The sequence below is a fragment of the Lissotriton vulgaris genome, chromosome 4_1, assembly GCF_964263255.1.
Source record: "Lissotriton vulgaris chromosome 4_1, aLisVul1.2, whole genome shotgun sequence".
Taxonomy (NCBI): Eukaryota; Metazoa; Chordata; class Amphibia; order Caudata; family Salamandridae; genus Lissotriton; species Lissotriton vulgaris.
Window position 1 is genome coordinate 727,021,374 of NC_141691.1, and position 21,951 is coordinate 727,043,324.

A 21,951-nucleotide genomic window follows, 5' to 3' on the forward strand; every position below is an offset into this window, starting at 1 on the left:
ATACCCAATTAACATGAATTCATTCATATGGGTTCTTCCTGCCCAGTAAATCTCAGCCAGCAGAGCTCCATAAGGTTTCATTTTGTCCTGTCATCATTTCCCTCTACATGGAGCCCCATAGGACTCTACTCACAAGTAACAAAATCAAAATTCACCAATATGCAAACACACAATTATATTTAAGCCATCTCTGCTTCAGGCATTCAACGCCTCAACACAGCCTACACCTCATCCAGACCAGGATGTCCTGGACCTACCTGAAGCATAACCCCACATGACCCTGGAAGGATTTGTACCCCAACTTTCAAGCAATGCCAAGTCACTTGGATTCACCCTGGACATTGGTAGCATCCCCACGTTTCTTTGCCAACAAAACTAGGATGGCATGGTACTAACGCTCTTAACTTAAAAAATTGCAACTATTCCTCCCTGAAAGCGACTTCAGAATAGTTTTTCAAGCCCTAATACTCTCAATACTTAGATAGTGGCAGTGCCCAGCTCTAGGAATTTCCAAACTCCAAACTGGCCCACCTTAAGCTCCTTCTAGATGCTACAAAAACGCCTCATTAAGGGTTTGAAGAAAGATAACATCATCATGGAACTCCACTGCCTCTCCCTGTTGACCCACACCATCTTCAAAACCAGCTGCATCATCTGCAAAGCCACATGTTTTGCACCCCTGCCTACCTGGCTGACAAGTTCACCATCTCTGGTGGATCTAAGCACACAAGCAGCCAGTACAGCAACAGACCAGAGACAAAGAAATGCAAAAAAAAAATAATAAAAAGACATCAGCCTCTCTAATATGCACCTACGTTCTGGAACAGTATTCCCATAATAATCAAGGCTACCCTAACTTTGTTACAATTTAGAAAAGAGTTGAAGACTCATCTCTTTACATCCTGCATTAGCCTTGTCTTTGCTTTGATCAAGTACAGTACTCCGCCGTCTTTCGGCTAGGTTAACACAATAAATATACTACATAGATACATGCATACCCTCAGAGTACATCCCTTAGAACAGAAACAATGATTTACCTGGTCTGCTGCAATTTTAAAGGGGTTTGTTAACGCTCTATGGGTCAGATGTACAACAGTTAAATGCACCCCGTTTCCCTGTAAGGTAAATGGGCTGCATTAAAAAATAACAGCTTTATTTAAAAAGCATGCATCCAAAAAGGGTCCGTTCGTTTTGGAGGTTAAAAAGAAAAGAAAATGACCCTTGCAGGAACTTAGGGCCAGATGTATGTAAATCACATTTACCGATTTTGAAATACCGAATATTACCGAATTTTACCGATTCGGTATTTCAAAATCGGTAAATGGGATGTAGGTACCAACATCTGGATTTTTTACCGATTCCTTAAAAATTCGGTATTTACCGATTCGGACAGATGTGCATGTACACCGGAATCGGTATTTTACCATGGATTTGTATTCCATGGTAAAATACCGATTCTGAAAGCCATGTGCCAATGGAAAATTGGCTACCCACATTTCAATCTTGCATTTTCGGTAAAATTACCGAAAATGCAACATTTAAGGGCCCCTACATGTCAATGGCCATTTACCGGTCGGTAACGACCGAATTCGGCCGTTACCGATCGGTAAATGGCTATTTTCGGCCACCTACATCTGGCCCTTAAAGAAAAAAAAAATCTTTAAAAAATCCCTCACCCACCCTACCTACCAAAGGATACGCTGGAGCACTTAATTGAGAAATACAGGGGTGTCCCTATACACCTAACCGCCTATGCTGTGTTTGAAAAGAGTAGGTTTATTGAAGGAAGAAAAAAGGTTAAAAATACCAGATAAGTGGGTCCAGCAACAATTTTATTTCTTACCCCTTAAGTGGTACATTAAAATCTTGGGATGTGCGGGAAAATCCTAAGCGTGAATACCTATTGTTTCACTTTATTTTTTTTAATTACTTTTAAATAGTAACTTTTTATTTTGGGGGCCCTTGGTAAGCCCAAATAAATGGAGATTTATTTTCAGGATGGTATGAAGTGTTTAGGTGGCATAGTAACAGGCTGCAGTTTGAGTTCTTGGTTTGCTTCTGATTTATCCTTCTCTCCATCACAAATAACTACAAAATGCATGGCACAACTTAAAAGGTTTTATATTTAAAAAAAGCCACCAGTAAAACGGCCACAAAATCGTTTAATGCAAGCATAAGGCAGCCAAGTCTAAGTGGCCACGTTTTCTTATTTCCATTTATTTTTTGTAGCACATTCGTGCAACACAAAAAGAAAAGAAAAGAACGATCGCACAAGCCTGCCAGGGGCAGAGCTCTTGGCTTTGGCAATGCTTGTTAACTCACGTATTTGCCAAGAAAAAGAATGATCTGTTGTCATCTGTAGGTCATTAGGACGGACAGGCTCTACCAGCCCCGTGCTAATTTTCACATAATTCTTTCCACTTTTCACCTGCTTCCTCGAGGTTCCTTTAAAGGAAAAAAAAATGCATTCACGCACAGCGGTAGGCCTCTGCGGTGCACTGCACGATCTGGCTCGTCCTGTTCCTATCCCCGGCCCCCGCCCCGCTCAGTGACCCGGTGTCATCTGATAAAGCTGGTACAATCAAAAGGGCCCTTTTGGTGACAAGCGGCCTGCAGCTGGCAGGGGAAGTGCTAATCCCACAGTTTGTGAGCAGGAGACTGGGTGTTGCCCAACTCCGCGCGGCCATGAGAGAGCCCCCGCTATCTCGATTCGTGTCTGAAGGCTGGAAGCAAAGATCACCGAAAGCATGTGATGCAGAAAATAGAAGTCTGTCAATGAACAGTCAGGGCTGACGGCGTAGGCTGGTCCTCGGATAGGAGCTCTCAAGAGACCTACTAGGTGTAAGGTTGCAATTTATTCCTCTGGGTTTTATCACACGGGCCAACCTCTGGTACGGTACAGGACTGCACATATCAGGGCGAACAGACACTCCAAGTACCAGAATGCATTGCAGTAGAGTTTGAAACCCAAGGCCGGGTTACTGAGCTTTCATAACTAACAGCCTGATTCATCATTGTGAAGTTTTGCGAGTCTGAAATAGCGATTAATGAGTAATCGCTATTCCAGACTCGCAAAACGGGATTCATGTAGGAATCGCAATATTTTTTGCGATTCCTACAGGTTCCTTATTTGCGATTAGCTAATTGCTAATCGCAAATAAGGAATAACTCCCCATTCATTCCTATGGGCCAATGGGGAGTCATTCCTTATTTGCGATTAGCAATTAGCTAATCGCAAATGAGATTGCGATTTCAAGGGTGCAAGGGTGTCCAAAGGACACCCTGTAACACCCCAGAAATGTAAATTCACACAGATGTTACACACACACACAAGTCCAAAGGACGTGTGTGTGTGTAACATGCAACTTAGAAAAATGCATTTAAATGCATTTTTCTAAGTTTTCGCTATTTACCACGAGGTTTGACCTCGCGGTAAATAGCGGCCCAAAATTGCGAATTTGCAATTTTTAAATGTTTCATGAATAGCATTTAAGGAATGTCTAATAGAGATTCCTTAAATGCTATTCCTCGCAAATTTGCGAGTTCTTAAATAGCGAATTTTGCATTTGGGATGATGAATCCCAAATGCAATAATTGCACTCGCAAAGGGCCAGATTCTCAGAATCTGGCCCTTTGCGAGCGCAATTTCGCTTGATGAATCTGGCTGTAAGTCATTTGATAATAGTCTTAAGAGAGATGGATCCCTTGTGCGACTATAATACACAGGTTAAATCGGAAAAGAAAATCACTGTGATCTCATCCTTGTTTATTTTATTTATTTATTTATTATTTATTTATTAATGGCATTTGTAGAGCGCGTGCAAATACCCGTAGGCGTCTCGGCGCTGGTATGCAATGCTGTCTATCCCTGATCAGAAGATTGGTGGCTGGGTTTACTGGTTGAATAACCACGTCTTCAGTTTCTTTCTGAACTGGAGGAGTGTGGGACTTGTTTTAATGTGGTTCGGTAAGGAGTTCCAGATTTTAGGGGCTGCGATAGCAAAGCGGCGATCACCCCATGAGACTGTTCTGCTTCGTTGGACCACAAGTTGGTTAAGCGAGGAGGAACGAAGTGTTCTGGATGGATTGTAAGGAATTAATAGCTTTTTGAGGAAGCGCGGTCCTTGATCCTGCAGGGTCTTATAGACTATACATAGTGCTTTGAATTTGGCCCTATTTTGAATGGTTAGTCACAGTTCAGACATACACAAGGATCCTGCTAAAAGGTCCATGCATAACTTGTATTTGCATGTATATATAATGCACTTCCACAATCATGTTGCTTCCAAATTGTTACAAATGGTGTGGTTGGTTGATTAAGGTATTACCTCTAGTCAAGCAGCAATCACAATCCTAGTCAGTATAAGAGGCAGGAAAACCTTAAATTAACTTGTGCTCACCCGCTGGCAGTTTGGCAAATAGCAGTCGGGCTAAACTTAGAGGCAATGTGTAAAGCATTTGTGCAAAACTTCAGACAGTAAAACAGATAAAATACCACACAAAAAGATCCCACACTAGGTTTAGAAAATAGAGTAAACTTTAATAAATAAAACAAGACCAAAATGACAAAAATCCAATTAGTAGAATCGGAGATATTGATTTTTAAAGTTTATAGTGAAAAATAGCGCCCAAAAGCACAAAGCGCTATTGAGAGATATCTGGTCGCACCAGACTGGGACAAAGTCACAAGTTCAGGCCGACCGTGATGGTGCACGGGCCGGCTACAGGGACCTACTTAGGCCTCCTGAACTAAGTACCTTAAATCCTGATTGCAGGGCGTCGCATGGATCTGTGTCGAAGATGAGTCCCGTAGCAGAGGTGATGTGTCAGTCCCGAGCTGCAGCGTGGCTGTGGTACAAGGTCCTAATTCATCAATGTTGAGGATCCTGTTCATGGGGCTTGGTGTCAAGGATAAGGGGCGCACCCGAGGCGATGCACCAGTTCCGATGAGCGGTCAAGATGCGATGCAGAGTTTCTATGTCGTTGAAGCTGTCGTCAACAAGGGGTGCAAGGAGCTTGCCCCAGGAAAAGTGTTGCACAGTGGTGGTTCTGAAGGCGATGTGTCGGTCCCAAGATGAGGGAGGTGGCGGCCATGTGAGTCTTTTGCGATGGGCCCAGTCCACGCAGCAGAGGTGATGCATCTGTTCTGCTCGGGGATGCGCCCCTCAGCCGAGGAGATGAGTTGATTCTGCTCGGGATGCGTGGCTCAGCAGAGAACATGCTTTGGTTCTAGTGGCACTCTCATTAGGTCCACTATCAAGGTTCCAGGGCTAAGGTGGCACCACTTGACTCACAGATGGCAGAGTCCAGGTGCAGGAGTTGAAAGCGTGTTATGTCCCTAGGTCTACAGATGAGGACTCTAGCCAAATAGCCCTTGGACTAACTCCGGGTTCTGGGCTCAAGTGATGCAGAGCCAGTCCTTCTCACGCAAGTAGGTGGGCAGCAGGCCAGCAGAGAAAACCATGAATCCAGCTGTGCAGCAGTCCAGCAGAGTGGCAGTCCTTAAGCAGAACAGCAGTCTTTCTTCCTGGCAGAGTATACACAGGTCCAGAAGTATACTGTTTTGTAGGTGTCTGAGGTCATGTACTTATACCCAGTGTTGCCTTTGAAGTGGGGGGGACGTCAAAGACATGCTTTTGCAGTGCACAGAGGTCCTCTCTTCCTTCGCTCCAAACTCACTATAGGGCGGTATTTTATATGTCATAAATATCTGTTGTTAGGCTGCCTTTAAGGCGTTCCCGCAGAGGTCACCTTTGTTCTATAGCTGATTGCTAGCTAAGGTGAATATAGTGTAAATGTAAATGTAAATTGATACCTGTATAGCGCACTACTAACCCTCAAGGGTCTCAAGGCGCTTGTACGAATACCACTGTGGAACCCATCCTGGCTTTCCCTGTGAGGCGTCCACTCCTGGGCACCCCCAAGGTGGAGGCCAGGCATCCTTAGCGTTGTGGGGGCCGTTGTGGAGATTAAGCAAGCTATTGCCCAGAGTTGCAGAGTGGGACTCCATGATTGGAATAGGCACCATGGCGAGAATTATCAGGTCCGTGGAATTTTGAGCCCAAGACCCGCCGAGGCGGGGAATTGAACCCTGGTCCCGGGCTAGACCTCTGCATCAGGGTCTGCCGCTCTAATCATTGAGCCACACTTCTCCATAATGTAATAATGTGTATAGCCCTTGATAACTTCTAGGATGCTGATTTTTGTGACATGCTATCCTGATTGAGCGGAATTGACACCTCAGTCTCATAATTTTTTAGTTCAATACTTTACCAGTTCTAAAGTAGTTTCTTAACACCCGTAGTATCTGGAAGGAGTGTGGGAGGTGCATCTAGCTTGATCCTGGGCGTTACAGGGCGGAATTCATACAGGGAATACTTGGACCTAGGAAACTGGGCGTAACTTGTGTGTGGCCAAGAGGGGTCGGTGATTCCGGAGTTATATCTAAATGGTTTCTATGGTTACCACTTTTGTCTAGGAGCGGATAGTGGCAGAATAACCAGTTCACTTTGGAACATATTCCACACTTGCCTTTTCTTGCTAGAGGATAATATGCATTGGAAGTACAAAATATTTTTTTGACTAATTTTTTCTGTCAACCATTATTGAAATATTATTGTATATGACAGTATTGCATTGATTATCTTAGACAACTGTATTGTGTGAAAATTTGATATCATGTAGATTCTATTCTAACATATCACATATTTGCCCTGTGTTACAACACTACATATGCAGTCTTATCTTGTTTTATTGAAATGTTTGTTCAAACTGTTTAATGTAAAAATTGTACGCGCTGAGCTCATAGTACGTAATTTCAATTGAATTGTATTATCCAAACTACTAAAATTGCAATGGATTGCCCACTAAAGAACATGGAGACTAGGTTCCCCAAACAGATAAAAAGACTTAATAAGTTTTGCCTAAAGTGGCATTTACACACTAAGACACACACGTTTTCCTGGCCTAAGGAGGAAACAGGAAACATTTGAAACAAATATAATTGAGCACACTAAAACACATAGAAAAACTAAATATGCAGGACAAAAGGGAGTCAGTGTTAGAATTGTGGGCTATCTTTGAAGAGGTTCAATCTGATAACCTCAGATGAGCAAGACATCAGTACCTTCCCCACCATATGCAGGGATGGATGTACTCACATCAGCTCCCCCACATTAGGATATTGAAACTCAATAATAGCAGAAGCTGACGAGCCCCCCACCGAAAGAAGGTCAGTCCGGACTACATCTGAGAAATCTAAAAGCAAGCAAGCCCAGACACCTCCAGCACAGCCCAAGTTCATAGGGAAGGTTCATAAAAGCTCAACTCCCCGTCCACCACACTCGACCTGTGACTCCTCAATGGTGGGTAAAATACACATTCCCACTGGGTCGGGCGAGCACAAATGTGTGTCAAAGAAGTTTGTGGCGATTGTCTAAAGCAATTCAGCAAGCTCAGGAGATGAAGGGAGCTCCAGTCCCCCAGGAACCAATGACGAGGGTGGGGTGGCAGAAGGGCCAGGCCAGATGGCGTGAAGCAGAGAGGCATGAACGGAGGCTTGAGAGAGGAAAGGCGCCAACTGGGAATTAGAACAAGAGTAGAGGACAGCGCACTCTCCTCATGTGGAAAGCAAAGCCAGCTACAGGGTGCTGTGCTGGGAAGACTCAGAGATCAATGAAAAGCTACTAGCAGGGCTCAGAACCACAATGTTCGATTAATATAAGAGAGAGGCTGACCAAGAGAGCAAGGCAGCCTGGTACTTACCCACCCGCGACACAGGAAAAACAAAATGGCTCCTGTGCGCACACGAGGAAAGCAGCAACAAGGATACCCATTGCTGCTCACGGGGTAATGACAAAGACAGGGAGATAATAGCTTAAAGGGAAGGCAAGACCTTTGTTTACCCGTTTTCTGACCTACTAGCAGATTGGACTTAGGAGAGGGACCAATATGACAGGCTTTGTGTGAGGGAAGGATCTTTGAGGCAGAAGACATGGCAGTAGCAGATGAATGCATCAGACACGAAGGAGAAAACGCTAAGTGGGACCTCCTCTACATGCAGCGATGCCTCTCGAGATGGGAACCGAATGTTGTGGGGAAACCGGTAGAGTAATCTAGTGTGCGAATGTGCCCATTACTACAGAAGGGTGCGGCTGGGATTATATAAGTGCCATATGCCGAGATGGGAAAAGGGGGGTTGAGAACAAAGACACCATCATTGCTGGATGGGGCAGGGAAATGGATTACAAGCTTCGAGAAAAACACCACAGGTATCAATGATAGGAGACATTAAGATTTTGCTAAGCAGTCTAATTGTGGAGAAGACTAACATGGCATTTGTCCGAGCTAGCATTCCAGCTATCCCACTAACAGATACTTAGCATGACAGGCCACACTTAATAAGCACAGGCACCGGATTTGGACTGCCCTGAGAGAAATATTCCCTGACTGCCCAGATGTAGGAGGGCTAATGTCAGAGACCATGAAGCCAGAGGAAAGCATACAAGATTTCCTAAATAAAATGAGGGAAAGATGGGGACAAGAAACCAGACAGCCATCAACTGACACAAGCCCACAAGTCACATTTTTTTTTACAATATTCTTATGAAAGTGTTACCTACCGAGATACAGAGTGGGCTGAACAGCGTAGTTGGTTTAGATACCAAACCCCGGCGGGAGGTGCAAGCTCCTATATTCCACTAGCATACGTAAAAGCAAGAGAAGGACAGAGAGAAGCAGGCACAGGCCCAAAGAGACATAGCAAAGCTAGTTCAACACAAGTTGCCCTCTCGACGGGGCTGCGATGGCCACAACGTGCAGATGGCACCAGTCACAATGGGGGCTCCACTTCAAAACTTTGGAGGGTTCCAAACAGGCAGTCCAGGAGCACGACCAGGTTATGGTAGTGAGGCCAGGAAGGCAGGTCGCAATCAGAGTGTGCTACTATTGCCATTGGCTGGGTCACCTGGTAGAGAGGTGCTGCATAAAGGCATACCATGAGCAGCAAAAGCAGCAGAGGTTAGTGAACCATGGCCAGCCAACACAAATGCCCCACAAACGTCCCTCTTCATTACCAAGCACAGGGTAATCTAACCGCACCATAAGCTCAGTTGCAGGGAGCCAGTCGCCACACAACTGCAGCAGAGATCCAGCAATTGGGCGAGCACATGGCAGAAGCTGCGACACACAGGGAACCCAGCGCAAAAGGGACTGGGGCCCCAATCCTAGCACGAAGTGGTGACAGTGTGGGGAGGTAGTGCCTTCACGCAATCACAGAGTTGAAATACACAGTAATATAGGCTGCCACTAAAGTAAATAAAGACAGTAAATAATAATAACACCAACGGCGTAACCCCCAGTAGTTCAACTCCGATAGTAAATACAAAAAGCATCCTCCTTCCCCCTTTTTCAAAACCGGAAGGACTACAAACATATTAAAATATATTGGCTCAAAATGTTTTACTTGCTTCCTGGAATTTAGGGCTACTGTGGGCTGTATCATCAGGTGTCCACATTAGGTCTAGCATCGATGATGAGTCCATGAGAGCACAGAATAATCAGGTTGCCTAAATCTCTTACTGAAACCGGCCCCACTCGGCTGCTGATCTCCCAGGGAGGGGTTTGCAGGCCATCCCCCAAGAGCAGGGCAGTCTGATGAGGGGGCGAAGAAGAAAAAATAAACCCCGGTTCAAGAGCAGTTATCCATAGTCAAAAGGTCCCCATTCCCGGGCATCATGCCCACCCTTGACAATTCCTTTATGGTGTGTAGTCCCAAGAGTGCCCCAAATGCTCCAAAAGCCAATGGGCCAATGGAGTCTTCCGTATCAGTTATGAGCAAAGCCATCCTCCGTGACAGGAACCAATGTTCTTCTCGCTCCTAGGATGGTAAGACCTTAAAACTCCACAGCCCCCGCCACACACACACAGGAGTCAATAAGCATTTATGCCTCGGTGTGGGATGACCAGTCACCTCAGATTTGCCCGGACAGTCCTAGTTCTTTCTTTTTTAGTCATCGGTGCCAGCAGATTTTCAGGGATTTTAGGAGGCACCACCACACTAGCCTTTTGAGCTGTAGTTGATCTGTGTCCCCTAGCAACTAGGGGGTCTGTGTTGGTGAGCTTCCAGGCATTCTGCACCCTTTTGCGACGCAAAATTGTAGTCCTTCTCCCATTTTTGTGAAATGTCCAGATTTTTGGGGCTTGGGAAATTTGACCACCCAACCTCAGCTTAATGATGAGCTTGAAACTCCAGTTAGGGGCTCACTGAGCCTTTCAAGGTGAAGTGTGGCCCAAGGGAGAGGGGAGGGCCAAGGATGGAGGCTTCCAAGTCTCCACCTCCGCTACAGATAGATCGCAGGGCACTGGAGAACCCCCTTTCAGGTTCAACCTCCTTCCAAGCACAGTTCTCTCATGTTGCTCCAACCTTGCAGGAACCATCCAGGAGACAGTCGCCCTAACTGCGACCCCATAGGGGGCAGTATAAGGTGCGAGCAAGAGCCACAAAGCAGTCTCTGACCCCTTCACGCGGGGCGAGGGAAACAATGAATGGTGCGGCCCAAGGAAAACACCCAAAACTAAAAGTAAAACTGGCCAAAATCAGTCCAAAAAGAAGATTCCAGATATAAGGTAGGGTAAAGATCAGCAAAACTAGGTATGTGAGGCCATGGGGAGGAACACGTTACACACCACATGCCGGGGACAAGGAGGGCACGTGTCAGACAACAGTAACCCAAAATGGCAACACACCCCCTCTTTCCACATTTCCATGCACATAAAGTGATACTGAAGTACGCAACGCATAGCAAGTGAAACTGGGTGTAATATCATAAAATAGGTAGCCCGCAAGACAATAGCCTCGAGAAGGGGCCGCACAGCAATGGCAATCTTAGGCACGCACCCAGTGAGACACCTTTGGCAAGACTTGCGTCACTCATAGGACCTACTAAAAGCCACAATTCTATCCTGCCCTGCACTCAGGAGACCATCTCACAATAAACCTAACACTGATTTGATCAATCAGAATCGAAAAGTCAAAGGTCCGCTAATCACCCAAGTCGGATTGGGGGGAGTGGCTCAACCGCTTATAAAAATGAGATCAGCCTAGAGAATATTATGCACTCGCACTCCCCAAATCCCAAAAATACTTTTGTAACAGGGGTTGCCCTACGTTACTTCACTAGATTGTGACTAGTAGGTTGAGAGGATCGCACCCCTTGGTAAAATACAGGGTCTGCAAAACCACTAATAACACAGCATATTGGACTAGCTGAATTAATAAACAACAAAGCTATTTCAAAACAGGTAACAACAAAAACAACAAGTGCACCAATGCCAATTTTGCAACATACCCCACGAGGGGAAAAGGATATTTTCTGACTTGGGCCAGTGGAAGGAGGAAAAACCCAATGGACTTCAGCAAGGAGTCTGCTTAACACCTGCATGGGTGTACCATCCCAATGTACAGTCAAACCGTTCCACGACAATGACACCTTTGGACTAAATACTGCACACATCTTTGAAATAATCATAAAAGGTACAGCCACTGGAGGGGTACAGATGACTCTCCGGGGACCCGTACCTCGAACTGTAATATCACAACAAAAGTTATGTATATTTCTGTGGATATGTATGCTCTGCCTCCTATGAGTAGTTCCAAACTGGAGTACTAGCGAGAAACTGCAGAGTCAAAAGAGATCCACTAATGGGGAGCTACAGCACCTGTGTAGGGACCTTTCGTATGTTACCTACAATTACAATAGACAAAACACTAGCATCCCACACTCACTGCACTAAGCCCTTTTACATAACACCTGGTACCAGCACATGAGCACAGTTGGCTCCCAAGCATCATCCAGGTCATGTTATGTCTGCTTATTGATCCCACATGCGGTAGGCCAGATAGACTTTACCTGACCCAATAGGGAGCCCCTGAGAAAGCAAAATGCTAATTTATCTCTACCTGTGTAGGATAAAGGCCGAGATCCAACCCAACCTTATACAACACCAACCCAACAGAGCTATACATCTTCACTTAAACCACTGATTGCCAAATGAAGTTGAACAGAATGCGTAAGAAGGGTACCATAGGGGAGGATACAACCTGGCCCTGAGATTTCCCAGAGAAGAGATTTTTGGAGGTAGCCATCCTCCAACTCAGTGCACAAATACACCCACTTCAGCATCCACCTGTGTACCGAGAGTGGCTCATAGAGTGCAGTGGCGGTCTTTTTAAACAAGTGGTCCCCTGACATGGAATTCCTGTGTAGGCTCGGAGATAAAAAAGGGGAATGGGTCGCATGGGGAAAGTTTAATGAAAGTATGGCTAACCCCATGCCCAAGAAATTGCGGAAATTCATAATTCACTGCTCTTGCGATACTTAAAAAAACAAAAGTATGGCTAGACACCGAGGTGGGTGGATACACTTGGTTAGAAGGGAAAGGTCAACCCCTGATTATATGGAAACTTATTCTGTATTCCTTATGTTTCAAATGAAAAGGAACTTTTCTGATGGGCACGAATGCTAATTGCAGAGGGATTTAATATATTCCGGATATGCAATGGGGCACCTCCACGATTATGGACTTGTATTGGCAGTGCAGCGAGTATGCCTATACTCAGCCTATACTCAGCTGGTTCCTGGGTAGAGAGGTTTGTGTTCCCTGGTAACCATGCGCACCCCAACCTTGTCATCCCAGACAGATTTGTACCAGCACATGTCAAAGAAAAAGACCCCCTTGCTGCACCAAGCTTGTATAAGGAGAGGGGTGGACTATTTTGGCTGTGCTCAGTTCAAAGACATTCCAGAAGAATTTAGGCTGTTCACAGAAGTACAGCTGGGGGCAGGGGGATTGATATGTAAATTCTTTCTATGTTAAAGCTTTACAAAAGACTCAGCAGTAAAAAGAACACCCCCTTAAAAGTCAGAGCCGTGTCTATACTATGCTATTACACTCTACCCCACTCACCTATATTCTATTACACTCTACCCTGCTCCACTGTACGCCACTCCAGTCTATGGTACTCCACTGTATGCCACTCCACTGTATGCTACTTCACTATACATCACTCCACTCTATGATATTCCACTGTATTCCACTCCACTCTACGACAATCCAGTCTATGCTATTCCAGTGTATGCCACTCCACTGTATGCTACTCTACTCTGTGGCAATCTAATGTACTCTCCTCCATTCTATAGAACTCCTCTCTACAAAACTCTACTACACTCTATGCCAACCTACTAGACTCTACTCCACTCTAGCACGGTATGCTTTACTGCCCAAATTTGTACTACTCCAAGTCTGTACACTATTGTAAAACATGCTACGCCACTCTACAGCAGTTTCAATCACTGTACAGCACAGCATACCATTCTACTGAATGAGACGCAACTCAAATTTATACGTTTTCTTGACTCTTCACTACTCTACTTAAGTGTATGCCACTCCACTGTACAGTGCTCTGCTATACCTTACGGCACTGTATACTACTCAACTCTGCGCTATTCCACTCTGTGCCACTCCACTGACGGTATTCCACTGTACTCTATTCTGTATACTACCCCACTGTACAGAAATCCATTCTACACCACTACAGTGTATGCCACTCCACTGTATGACACTATCCCAGTCTATGTAACTCAACTCCATAAGTGTTTATTATCCTTTGTCACTCTACGAAACTCTATTGTATATAGTATTGTATTGTATATATTTCTTGTATAGCGCAACTGCCACCCTGAAGGTATCCTGGCGCTTTTAGAGAGAACCTAATCAGATGGAGCCGGCCGATGGCAGGGCTGAATAGTGGGTACTGAAATCTCAGATTTTGGCAAATAGCCAGGTCTTTAGGCTCCTTCTAAAACCTATCAGGGAGTCGGCTTGCCTGATGTTCTGGGGCAGCTCATTCCACAGCCGGGACGCTACTGTGCAAAAAGCCCTACCTCCCATCCTGGCTCTCTTGAATCTGGTAGTTGTTGCTAGACTCAGACTAGAGGAACGAAGAGGCCTAGTGGGCTTGTACCATGTAAATTTCTCCTGCATGGTAGGGGGCTCGTACTGTGCAGTGCTCTATAGACAATACACAGTGATTTAAATATGACTCTGTCCCTCACGGGCAGCCAATGGAGGTCTCTCAGAGCCATTGTGGTAGAGGAGCTACGTGGTCTATTAAGTGCCAGCTTGGCCGCAAAGGTCTGGACTCTCTGCAGTCCCTGCAAGATATATGAGGGGGTACCCAAATATAGGGAATTGCAGTAATCCAGTCGGCATAAGATTATACTCCTTACCACCAGGGGCCTGGTCTCAACGGGGAGAAGAGGGAGAATCTGTCTAAGTGCTTTTAGCAGACCAAAGCAGACGCTGATAGTTTTGTTAGTTTGCGATACCATTTGAAGATCTTCATCAAACAGTACTCCCAGGTTACGCACTGTCTTAACTGGGACACATAAATCAGCCTCCGGCGAGAGCCTAAGCTGACACTGTGGCTGCTGATTCAATTTCGCAGTCAAGCAGTAGTCTATCTCCGTTTTTCCCTCGTAAAATTGTAGGGAATTAGCATTGAGCCAACCAGAAACCCGACACATGCATTCCTGGAATGTGTCCATAGACACTGCATGTTTCCCTTCAAGGGAATACACCAATTGTGTGTCGTCAGCGTAATTGATCAGGTCGATCCCATAAGATTTTATAATGGGGATCAAAGGCCGCAAATATATGTTAAAAAGGATAGGGCTGATCGCTGAGCCCTGTGGCACTCCATGGTGAACCAGGGATTTAGGAGAAGCATACAGAGTCATGGTCACTACCTGTTGTCTACCTGACAGGTATGTAGCCATGTCAGAGCTTTGTCCTTCACCCCCAGTTTCTCCAGTCTGCCTAGCAGGACTGCGTGGCTTACCGTGTCGAATGCGGCCGACATATCCAACAACACTAGTATTGATGAATTACCATTGTCTGCTCGCATTCGCAGTGTATCCAGCATGGTAGCCAACGCAGTCTCTGTCCCATGGCCTGGGCGGAACCCAAACTGATCCTTATCCAGGAGGCGGTTATATTCAAGATAGTTCGACAAAGATCTACTAACAGCCTTTTCCAGGATTTTTATAGGGTAGGGCAGGAGGGATATAGGCCTAAAATGAGCTGGGATAGTTGGGTCCAGTGAGGGTTTCTTAAGTAGGGAAGTTACCGTTGCCTGCTTCCATATCTCCGGCACTACTCCTTACTCCAGTGACTGGCAACAGATCAGTCGCATCCAGGGAAATAGCTAAGGCCCATACTCCTTCCAGATCTTATGAGGAAAGGGGTCTAAGGGGGAGCCAGAAGATACACTAAGAGCATGGCTGTTAAAAAGCTCTTCTGTGAGAGGTTGAAAACTCTCAATAGATGATACTGCCCATGGTTCCCCCTCGACAGTCAAAAGGAGAGTGTCCAGACTGCTGGCTTTATCGTGAACAAGTCCCCCCACGATTTTGGCAATTTTTTCTTCAAAGAAGATAGAGATTTTGTCACAGAGCTTTTGTGTTGCAACCACCCTGTTGCTCGTGCAGTCCAGGTTGGAGAGGTCCCTTATAATATTAAAGAGAGTTTTTGTGCTGTTCGGTGATTGAAGTATAGAAGTGGCATAAAAAAGAGCTTTTGATTTGACGATGGCCCCTTTATATTTATTCTGCGCTATCTTTACCAGTCTCTTATCTGACTCTAGATAGAGCCTTCGCCACTTCCTTTCTGCCTGTCTACACTGATTACGTAGTAATTTCAGCTCCTCACTGAGCCAGGGCGCTGACGGTTTCCCTCTATTCCTTGACTTTTTCATGGGGACAGGTTTATCAAGGGTATCAGTGATATAATTACAGTAGGCAAGATAATTCTGACCCACCGAATTACGCGGAGCAAAAGGTGTCTGATTGGTGAAGGTAGGATCCGTTTTATCTTTTGGTAGTTTAGACCAGTCTCTTCCCATTCGGTAGGTTGCAGGACAGGCATTTTTATTTACATGAGTGGATATAGTGATCTTAAAGTGGATTAGGGAGTGGTCAGTTCACCATTGGGGTAGTATGCCAGTCACCTCTGTCTCAGTCTGATTAGCAAACACAAGATCCAACACATGTCCACCTGAGTGGGTAGGTTTCAAAACCAGCTGATCAAGGCCGCAGTTCTCACATATATGTTGTAGTCCTTCCGATGACTCCCTAGGGTCCCATTGTCCAATAGGTTAAAATCACCTAGGAGCAGCAGTCTGGAGTGGCTCAAGGTCAGGGCGGCGATAATGTCAAACAACGCCTGATACGCCTGGAGGCCTATAGCAAACCATACTGGTTAGCACCCTTTGTTTGGTTTCCTGCAGGGTGAAGCCCAGCAGTTCTATCCCTGCGACTTCATCGATCTGAAGGGGAGCAAAGTTCCACCTCTCTTTAAATATGACTCTGACCCCCCCTCTTCCCTGGGACCTGGGTTTATGAAACATCTTGTACCCTTCCGAGCAAGCAAAGCCAAACTCAACAAAGGAGTCAGCACTGGTCCAGGTCTCTTGTGATAAAGAGAGCATCCAGGTCCACTCTATTCCTGTACATTCTACTGTCCAACTCTAAAATCCCTCTGAGCCCGTATACTCCATTGTTCAACACTCTATTCCACTGTACAGCACTTGCCTAAACTTTATGACACAGCACGCCACTCTACTGTACGATACCCCACTCCGATTTATAACAGTTTACTACCTATGCTGCACCACTACACACCACTTCATGCCACACTACTCTACAACATGCCAATACACTCTATTATACTTTACTCCACAGTACATTACACCACTCCTCCCAAATGCTCCATTGTACGACACTTTAACTCACTCTGTGCTACTGTTCAATGATCCAATCTATGCAGGTCAACTGTTTGACACATTACTGTACTCTGTGCAACTCCACTCTACAACACTCTACTACACTGTACGCCACTCTCGACACTTTAGTCTATACCCCTACACTCCACTGTACAACACTATTCCACTCTATGCCGCTCTTCGATACTCTAGTCCACTATAGAACACTGTACACAACTCTTTAAATGCAACTGCACCCAAATTTAACCCACTCTACTCTATGACATAGTACTGCACTCTACTCCACTACTCTTCTCTACACCACTCCATTCTATGCCGCTCTATGCCATTGTATTCGATAACATTGTATGCCAATCCACTATACCACACTCTATGACACTGTCCTGTACTGTTCTCCACTCTACAAAACTCTACTGGACTGCATGCCACTCTGCTCTACTGTCAGCTACAAAACTTTCCAATACTGCACGACACGCCACTACACTCTACTGCACAAGACGGGTCTCCAATTTATGACACTTAACTTGACTATATGCTACACCACTCAACTCTACTGCACTCCATGACACTATAGTCTATGTGACGCCACTCCACTCTATGACACTTTACTCCACTCTGAACTACCCCACTCCAGTGTACTCCACTCCACTATACTACATTTTATCCCACTCTACACCACTGTCCCATACTCTGTTCTATGCCGCTCCGCTGTCCGACACTCTACTCCACTGAATGCAACTCTACTCTACAACATAGTACTCCACTCTATGCCCATCCACTCTACGCCACTGTACAACACTGCATGACACTCATTGAAAAGCCACTCCACCCTACGATATGACACGGCACTCCACTCCATGCCACTCTCCTCTAGTGTACTTTACAACACTCCCCTCGAAGATACTCCACTCTATGATATTCTACTTCACCCTACTCCACTCTAAAATACTTTACTCCACTCTATGACAATCTCCGACATCCTACTCTACTGTACAACATGCCAGTCCATTGTATAATTCCCAGCTCCACTCTACAATACTTGACTCACTATATGAGACACCAAGCTACCACACTATATAACACTTTACTACACTGTACAATACACTACTCAACTCTATTCCACTCTACAATACTCCGCTCTAAGAAAATAGACTGTACAGCACTTTCCTCCACTGTACTGTACGACACTCCAGTCAACGACACTGGACTCTTCAATTTGAAACACATTTTTATTAAAAAAAGTTAAAAAATACATTGAAATTCAATGCAAAAACCAACGGTTAAAGCTAACTTATAGTTAGGAATTAATTATTTCCCCCTATACAAACCAAACTTAAACCACACAAACTTTAGAAATTGTAAAGTAATGGTTATGACTTTAATTTACAATTTATCCACCACCTTCAAATTATTATAATTAGCGCACCTCCATACACACTCTTTTCAGCTTGCTAACAAAGCAATTCTAATTAGAACTTGTCACTATAAGGGATACACTGTGTTGTGACAAAATATGTTTTTTTTTTTTTTTTAAACCTTTATTATACCTTCACATCTTTACACAGCATGTCGCCTACAACCCCGAGGGGCCGGCCGCTAACCTTGAGTGTCACATTGGAACGATGACCTTAGGTACATACAATGCAAATGTTAAAGAAGTCACGTCAGTAAAGGTCGTCGGAAGAAATAGTGAAGGACAAAAGCAAATGTTCCATACAGGGGTGATGAGGTTCTCGTTTTCTATTTTTTGAACTAACTAAAAGAACAGACAAACTTCGGGAAATCACAGTGCGATCAAGGATTATGTTCATTGCTAGGTAGATGCAGGAGTACACCTGGAAAAAACAAAGTCATTTTCATCCTGGGATTAACGTAGGGCATAAAGAAAACATCGCCTCCCCCAATCCCTCCTAAAGGACCCCCTCCCACAGCCAACCACCCTCACTCCAACCCATCATCTTCATCCGAGTCCATTGGGTCGTCCTCTGGCAGCGGGTCGCAGATGTCACCCCGGTAGGTGTTCCACGGGGACCACACTTTGTTCCACTTGCCAGGACAAGCCTGGCTGAGGTACACCGCCCTTTCTGTAATCATCGTTCTGTCCATGTTTGTGCACCATTGTGATGAAGTCGGAAGGTCTGCCACCCCCCAACGCTGCGCAATGTCTCGCTTTGCTACCATCATACCCAGTGTCACCCAGAGACGGCCATACCGGGACAAGTCTGTCGGTTCCCATACATTGAGGAGACACCGTCGTGGCTCCGGCAGCACCGAGATCTCCAGCACTTGTGATACAGTACGCAGGACCTGGCGCCAATAGTTGTGTATGCGTGGGCAATCCCAGAATGTATGGAAGAAGGTGCCCTCCTCCCCACAGCCACGCAAGCAAAAGGGGTCTGGGGTTCGGTGTATGCGGTGTAACAGTGTTCTAGTGTAGTATGTTCTGTGGAGAATTTTGAGCTGAACTAGCCTCATCCTGGCCGATATGCCCGCTTCCTTAGAGGAAGCCAGTGCCTCATTCCACTCATGCTCGTCAAATGCGCCCACCTCCTGCTCCCATTTTCCCTTGAGGGACATCAGCGGGTCTGGAGAGTTATTAAGGAGCTTCTGGTATGTGAGGGAGGTCGCTCTCTCTATCATATAGTCTGTCAGGAGGCGATCCTCCAGCGGGGAGGACTCAGGGAGAGTCGAACCAGCCGGGATGGCCGATAGTAAGGCGTGGCGGATTTGTACATACCGGTATGTCTCATGTGGTCCCAGATCATAAATCTCTTTCAAACGGGCGAAGGTGATGACATTCCCTCGCTCCCACATATCCCCCACTGTGGAAATTCCGATGGTGTCCCATCGGGAGAACCCCTTACTGAGCCGAAGATTGCCCAGGGCACGCGTGTCCCATAGTGGAGTGAATTTAGTGAACGTGCCTGTCCATCCTAGTGCAGCGGTGGCTGCATGCCAAGTGGCTACAGTGAGCCTGGTGGGGCCCACTAGCGGTCTAAGCTTTCTCCGATCATAAAGTGGGGCTAGCATGGTATTGGCGCCCAACTGAGCCCTGTCTGCCTGGAACGCCGGGTCGGATTGTGGTGCATGTAGCCACTGGTTAATGGGCCTGAGTTGTGCTGCCCAATAATATAGATGCAAGTTCGGAAGTGCAATGCCACCCTCGTACCAGCTTCTGCAGAGTTTGGCTTGGGCTATGCGTGCGGGGCGATTGCCCTATAGCAATCCGGAGACTACTGCTGCAACCTTCCTGAAGTATCCCGTTGTCACCGGGAATGGAGTGTTGTCCAGGATGTACAGGAAGCGGGGTAGGGACTTCATTTTAAACAGGGCAGCTCTCCCCAGCATCGTCAACGGCAGCCCCGCCCAGAAGCCTGCTTCTTGTTTGAGACGTTCCAGTGGCGGTAAGAGGTTAAGCTTCATATGTTCGGAAGGGTCTCTTGTGATGTGGATGCCTAAATATTTAAAAGAGGAACCGGCCAGCCGTAGGGGGCAGTCCGGACCAAGTGTTGGGGGGTCCCCTGTCAGCACATATAACTCTGATTTGTTCCAGTTGATGGTGTAGCCTGAAACCTCACCGTGGTCGTTACAGAGATGCAAGAGAGCTGGTACGCCATGCTCTGGATCCGTTAGGTACACCAGCATGTCGTCTGCATAGAGAGACATGCGGTCTTCCCATCCCTCCCTCCATCGAATCCCTTTAAGTAGGGGAGTAGTTCTGATGCGAATAGCCAGGGGTTCTAGGGAGAGTGCAAAGAGCAGGGGGGAAAGAGGGCAACCCTGCCGGGTGCCACGGCCAAGCGGGAACGTGCGTGATATGTGGCCGTTCGCCACCACGTGTGCCACTGGTGCTTTGTAAAGCAACCTTATCCACGAGATGAAGTTTGGGCCGAATCCCATGTGTGAAAGGACTTCAAAGAGGTAGGCCCACTCCACCAAGTCAAAGGCCATCTTCGCGTCTAAAGCCAGTATTGCTGCACTGTCGCCAATGCAATCCGCCCTCGCCAGTACCCCGTGCACCCTTCTAAGGTTGAGCGCGGTGTTTCTGTGGGGCATGAATCCCGACTGGTCCGGGTGGATGAGATCGGACAGGTGTGGCATTAGACGGTTAGCCAGGAGTTTTGCTAAGATTTTACTTTCCGCATTAAGCAGAGAGATAGGGCGGTAGGATGAGCATTCCTCTGGGGGTTTCCCGGGCTTAGGAATAGCCACAATTGTGGCCGTCCGTTGGTCCAGTGGGAGCACCCCCTTTTCACGACATTCCACATACATTTTGAGTAAGTGCGGGCAAAGAGCGTCGGTGCGTGCCTGGAACCACTCGACCGGGATGCCATTCGGCCCAAGTGCCTTGCCGGTTCGGAGGGCCCCAATGGCTGTCCGAAGTTCATCTATGGTAAACGGTGCCTCCAGATCAGCTACGGCCTCCGGCTGCAGCAATCGGATGTCTAAATTGCTCAATGCACATTGGGCCGCAATCATGGTCACTTCCCGCTCTGGGGTATACACTTTCTCAAAGTGGGACGCCAACGCCTCTACCACTTGATCGGGGTCGGTTAGTATCTTGCCATCGCCATCCTTCACCTGCTGGATCCCCCTAGAACTACCCCCTCTCCTGTCGAGCCAGGCCAGCATCTTCCCTGCCTTGTCCCCCACGTCATATACCCGGTTCTGTGTGTCGGTTATATGTCCCTGGGTCGTGAGTCGTGCATGGTCTGCGTACAGTTGTTGGTGAAGTGTGAGAATGTGTGCCGTGTCTTCCGTGGGGTCGGCTTCGTGTGCAGTAGTGGCTGCGCGCAGTCGGAGCTCGAGGGCAGAGTGTTCAGCTGTCTGTTCCTTTCTATGCGCCGCTATAGAGCCTATCGCCTGTCCCCGCATCACTGTTTTATAGGCCTCCCAGAGAATCTCAGCCGAGGCCGCAGTTGGCTCATTTTCCTTGAAGTAGTGTTCTGTGGCCTTTTGAAGGGCCTTCCTGACCTTCGGGACTTTAAGATAGGAGGCATGAATGGGGTATATGCGGCGACGGGACCGTGTCCGTGAGGTAACAGTGAGAGTCAGTGGTGAGTGGTCGGAAATGCCCCGAGGGTGTATTTCTACCTCATCTACGCGCTGTA